At 40.4% G+C, this 5,457-nt stretch overlaps 1 pseudogene across 1 annotated transcript; it reads right to left on the bottom strand.

The window, feature by feature from the left end:
• Positions 1-222: 222 nt before the first annotated feature.
• LOC116547143 lies at positions 223-4,243 on the bottom strand (annotated as a pseudogene). Its single transcript, XR_004266952.1, has one exon. The product of XR_004266952.1 is annotated as a U3 small nucleolar RNA-associated protein 14 homolog C-like (transcript).
• Positions 4,244-5,457: the final 1,214 nt, after the last annotated feature.

The following is a 5,457-nucleotide window of genomic DNA, read 5'->3' on the forward strand; positions in this document are numbered from 1 at the left end:
AGGGTGATTTCCTTAATTACTCCATGCCTTCATTTTCTCATTGTGCCTCATTGACAAAATGAGGATAAGAATAGTAGAAGCACCGTCTTTATGAAGCTGTTACACAGATTAAATGAGGCAATTATTAAAAATTAGCTGAAACAGTTCTTAGCAGATAGCAAGGCTCAGTATGTATCATCTATCGTCATGGTCATTATCATCATCATCATTGTTTTTTTTTTATTTTTTATTTTTCTTTCTTCTTTTATTGGCATATGGAGCTTGGGAATATTAGTGGGAGAACAAGATGACCATGTGAGGCATACAAAAGGCACCATGCTGGAAAGAATCCAAGGGAATGAAAAATCACTTATTTAAATCAAATTTAGACACAGACTTTGTATCTCTTAGATGTAAATCATGTCTAAATACAAATCTAAATCATATTTACAAATAATTATTACACAAAGCCTATGTAACACATCCTTTATAGTACACAACTGTAAATAAGAATACAAATCTCCACTGCTGTGGGTTCAAAACACAGCAGGCTTGGACCACTCAAAAATGATATTTGAGAGAAATTAAGTCATCCTGAAGTTCTGCAGGCAGATACTAGCAGACATACCACTTTGACACTTTTCATGCTGTCATTCAGAAAAAACAGAATACATGTGATACATTAGGAACATTGATAAAGAACATATATGCAAATTATATCTTCCAACGATTTATCTGTGATATATGAAAATCATTTAGAAGATGTAAGCTTAAAATATATCTTATGGAATTCCGGAAAACTTTTTCTTTACTACATCCTCTCCTTTTGCTCTGGGCGTTTCAATTTATTTATCTATGGTCCCATATTTTCTCTGTGTAGATAAGTAGGCTGAGTATGAATCCTACTTCATAATGTGGCTACAAAGTCAGAAAAAGCACTGGGCCAGGAGTCAGAATATCCAGGTTATACTTTTGATTCTTTCATTAAACAGCTTTGTGACACTGAAGGAGTCTGCCAAATTATTTAGATCTAAATTATTCTTGTCTGTAAAGCTGAAAATAAGAGAGAACTGGGCTAGAAAATCTATAGGGTTCCTTTCACTCCAATTTCTACCAGTCTTTTTCTAAATGGGATCATCTCTAACACAAAGTTACAATGGTGCATCAGAACATCCTGTGACTGACCTTCTGTTTTGCTACTTTTTGATCTGATGACAGATGGCCTGCAGATAGATCAACAACCTAATTGGGAGTAGATAAGCTGGCCAGATTGGTGAATGACTGAGAAGAGACTGCAAAGGAATAATATACCCTTTCATTTGCCCCTTAGCGCAAAGATGAATCAGGCTATGGAGGGGGTCAATTCGCTGTACTAGAAAGGATTGATTATATAGGCAGAAAATGCAAAAGTTTTAGGTCTTTATAGCCATGTCTGCCCACATATGTATTCACTTTTCCATGCTAGTTTTTCAGGATAGAAGTTGCATTAAATTTATACCAATTCCTAGCTACTGGCCTAGTAATTAAGAATCTACATTCAGTTGTAATGCATTAATAAACATAGGATTATAGAAGACATTTACTATGTAATGCTACCTTTAATTAAAGTAACTCAATTTTCAAAGTAGTTTCACCAACTTTCCATCTGATTCCAACTCTAAAAGGTAGTAGGGACTGGAATTAACAACTCCAGATTACAGATGAAACATCAGACTCAGAAAGGTAAAGGAGCCGCTTTAGTATCAAAAGGTCAGAAGCTTGTGAATGATGAAGCTGAAGGTAGGCCCAGATATGCTAACTCCTTGCCCAGTCCTCTTTCAAAATGCCACTTTGCTCTTACAATGCATTATGCTGGTAAGACACTCTGTGGATGTATCTGTATATCACATAATCACTGTCAGAAAAACAACCTCAAGTTCTCTTGAATGACTTAAAGCTGACTTCCAGGCTGTAATTCAGTGTTGTTAAGGGATAATGAGACCCACACAAATGTGCTGACAGCACTAAACAAAAACAATTTTCACCAGTACCTAGTATGGAAAGGACTGCTGGCAGCACGTTGGCCTCTACTGTCCTACCTACACACACCTATAAAGCATCAGTCAGTCTCACCTCTGGCCTGTATGCTTTGTGAAGATGACCAAACAAGTTTGTTTAAAATTTCTTTTTTAAGGAAATCATTAGGTATATTCAAAAGGGTCATCCACTGTATTGTTTAGAATTTAAATGTACCAAATTTTTCTGTTCTAAAAATGTCTGATAAATTCTAAAGTACTAGTTAACTAACGGTCATCCATTTTCTTTTTTTTTTTTTAAATGTGGCTGAACTACATGCAATGTGCTGAACCAGTTTTGGAATCCACCCTGTAGCAGAGTAAAACTGGACCAAAGGAAGTGGATTCAAGGCTCCAGGCTGTCACTCCTCCAGCTACTCAATCTACAGAGTTTTCCTTCAGCTGTTTTTTGTGATTTGTGGTGATTTGTTTTGGATTCCTCTGTATGACAGACAGGTCTGATCTTGAGGAAGACTGGTAGCCCACATCCTCTGCTTTTATGGGCTTAATGATATGGCCGGGCTTGGTAATGACCTTGAGAGTAGTCAGCTTCTGAAAAGCCCTCTGAGTGTTCCACGTGGATCCTATGGGAGTCTGGATGATCCTTTCAAATTGCTGATGGTGGATAAATGGATATGGAAGCACTCGTACCTGATGAGCCGCTGCATGGTTGTTGCGCTTCTCATTGATAATCACATTTAGCAAATTCTTATCTTTTCTTGGAGGACCCTCTGGGGCTTTAATGAGAAACTGGCGTCTTTTCTTGGCACTGGGCTTTAGGCCCACACCACCCCACTCACCCCAGCCAGGTAGTATCAGGTCCATGTCTTTTGGCTTACTCGCCTCTACGGCTTCCTTCTCTTTCAAGAAATCTCTGATGACATCATCCCCAGCAAAAGCTTCCTTTATCATCTGCCTTTGGTCTCTCTCCTCTTCATCTTCCAGCTCCTCTATTGTTGTGGGAACTGCCAAAGACCTCATGGAAGGAGACTGTGTGGTGAGGAGGTTCTGTAGGTCGATCATTTGCTCCTTCTTCTTCTCCTTAGGGGCATCAGGCCAATTATTTGGGGTCCTCTCTGACTGCTGCCCTTCTAACACAGGTCTGGGAAGCCCCTTATTTTGAAAACAATCTTCTTTTCCCAGCTCTTCCAGAGTCTGTACTCTCTCTGGCCTCTCTGGCAACAGGGACTCCTCTTCTTCTGGGGCAGCTTCATCTCTCTGGACCTGGGGAACTGTCCCCTCTGAACTTGCTTTTTTGCTTCCTGGACTGATGGTTTTTCTTCAGTTTCTGAGTTAGTGCCCTCAATTCAGACAGCACCTCCTGGCTGCTAGAATCTTTTGTTTTTTGACTGCCTGCTGGCTCAGCATCTTGGTTGAGCTCAGAACTTTTTCTAAGGGATCTCCTTTCCTCAAATCCTCTCAACAAAATTGCTTCCTCTGCTGCTGGTCTTTCTTCTCTCTCACTTCCAGAGACCTCATGGGCTGCAGGCTCTGGCAGTTGCTCAGGGTTCTCCTGGGTTGCAACCTCTTTGGTGTCACTGGTGTAGCTCCTGAGCATCCAGGGATTCAGTCCATCCACATTCTTCTGCACTTCATTCACTACCTCAGGAACAAAGAGTTCTTCTACTTTTGTGCCTCCCTCCTCTTCTTCACTCTCAAAGGCTACCTGGAGTTTCTCTGTCAGTTCTTTGTTCTTGGTCAACTGTTCCTGCATAGCTTGGCGAGCCTCCAGGTCATATTTGACCATAATTGCCTTTGACTTGGCCCATTTCCCACTGGATTGGTGCTTAAGGCTCATTCTATCATTCTGGCATTTTCAATTTTTTCCAGTTCTTCCAATGCTGCAGTCGGATTAACCTTCTGCAGCTGCTCAAAGTCTTTTAAGGCTTTCTTGGCCTTTCCTTTCTTTACAACTTTGTGATACTTTTTATTTTTGATTTTCTTCTCTCTTTGAGCCTTGGCCTCATAGTAGGACTACCGAGCCCGGGCCCTCTGAAGCTCTGCTCGGTGCATCTTTGCCTCTTCCAGGTTCATGGCTTGGAGACAGGCCTTTTCCATGGGAGTCAGTAAAGGGTCTGTCACTGGCTGCTTGTTCTTATGGAGGAGGGTAAAAATTTCCTGCTCCAGGGGAGTTCTTGCCTTCCAGCCACTGAGCACATGTTCAATGGGGGCAATGGCTGGCTGCTCCTTCCCTAGGGGGAAAGCCATCATCATTGTTATGAAAGTTGCTCCTTTGAAATCATTAAAAACAAACATGAGGATACTAGAACTCTGATGGCGTCAACTTTCTAAGGTCTCAGAGAGATAGTGGAAGAGTCAGAGTATCCTCAAAGTCTTTTTGAGCCAGTGGGTAAAAATGTGAGTGATGATCCTGATCATGATCAGAGGTGGTTCTGGGAGAGACTCATCCAACGCCAATGTGAAAAGCGGAGGGGTTGGGGCGGGGGCATGATGAGAAACAGAAAGTCAGAATAGAAGATGATAATACATTTTTCAACTATTAGAGCAGACACCATAGGACAAATAATAAATTACAAAGAGCAAGAGATAAACATATAAAATGGCTGAAAATTGATTTTTGTTTTTTGTCATAGAACAGAGATCTGGGATCATCACAAAAGAATGCACAGAAAAAAGATGAAAAGATTAAGCAAATAGGAGAGAATAAATGTAGACAGTAGAAAATATAAAGATAAATGGTGTCCTTATTAGTAAATTCAATGTGCAGAACAAAACATATTTAAAGGCATAATATAGGAAAATTTCCCGAAAGAAAGAAAGATGTAAATTCATAGTTAGAAAATAAAATTCTGATTGATCAACACTGGGGCATGTCCTAATAAAATTACCAATTGGTAGAGATAAAAAATTATATTTCTGATACCCTAGCAGAAAAAGTGAGCCACATACATGAGGAACGAGTCGTCTGAACTTCTTCTTCTTGACAGTAATACTTAATGCCAAGAAATGATGGATAAATTTCAGCATAGTACTGGCGACCTGGATAGAGCTTATAGTACAGATGGTTTCTTTCTTACTCCATTTGTGTTGCTATCAAGGAATATCTGAGGCTGGGTAACTTATAAATAAAAAGAGGTTTATTTGGCTCATGGCTCAGTAGACTGCTCAAGAAGCAGGGTGATGGAATCTGGTTGGCTTCTGGTGAGATCCTCAGGGTGCTTCCACTCTTAGTGGCAGGCAAAGGGGCACTGAAGTGTGGAGGTCACTTGGCAAGAACAGAAGTAAGAAAGAGGGAGGTGCTAGACTATTTTAAACCACCAGCTCTTGGGATAATTAAGAGGATGAGAACTCACTCATTACTGCGAGAGTGGCACGAACATGAGGCATCTGACTCCATGAAAAAAAAACATCTCCCATTAGGACCCACCTCCAACATTTGGGGTCAGATTTCAACATGAGCTTT

Source organism: Sapajus apella, unplaced genomic scaffold (genome assembly GCF_009761245.1).
Source record: "Sapajus apella isolate SASKATOON/1434 unplaced genomic scaffold, GSC_monkey_1.0 scaffold2201, whole genome shotgun sequence".
Classification (NCBI taxonomy): Eukaryota; Metazoa; Chordata; class Mammalia; order Primates; family Cebidae; genus Sapajus; species Sapajus apella.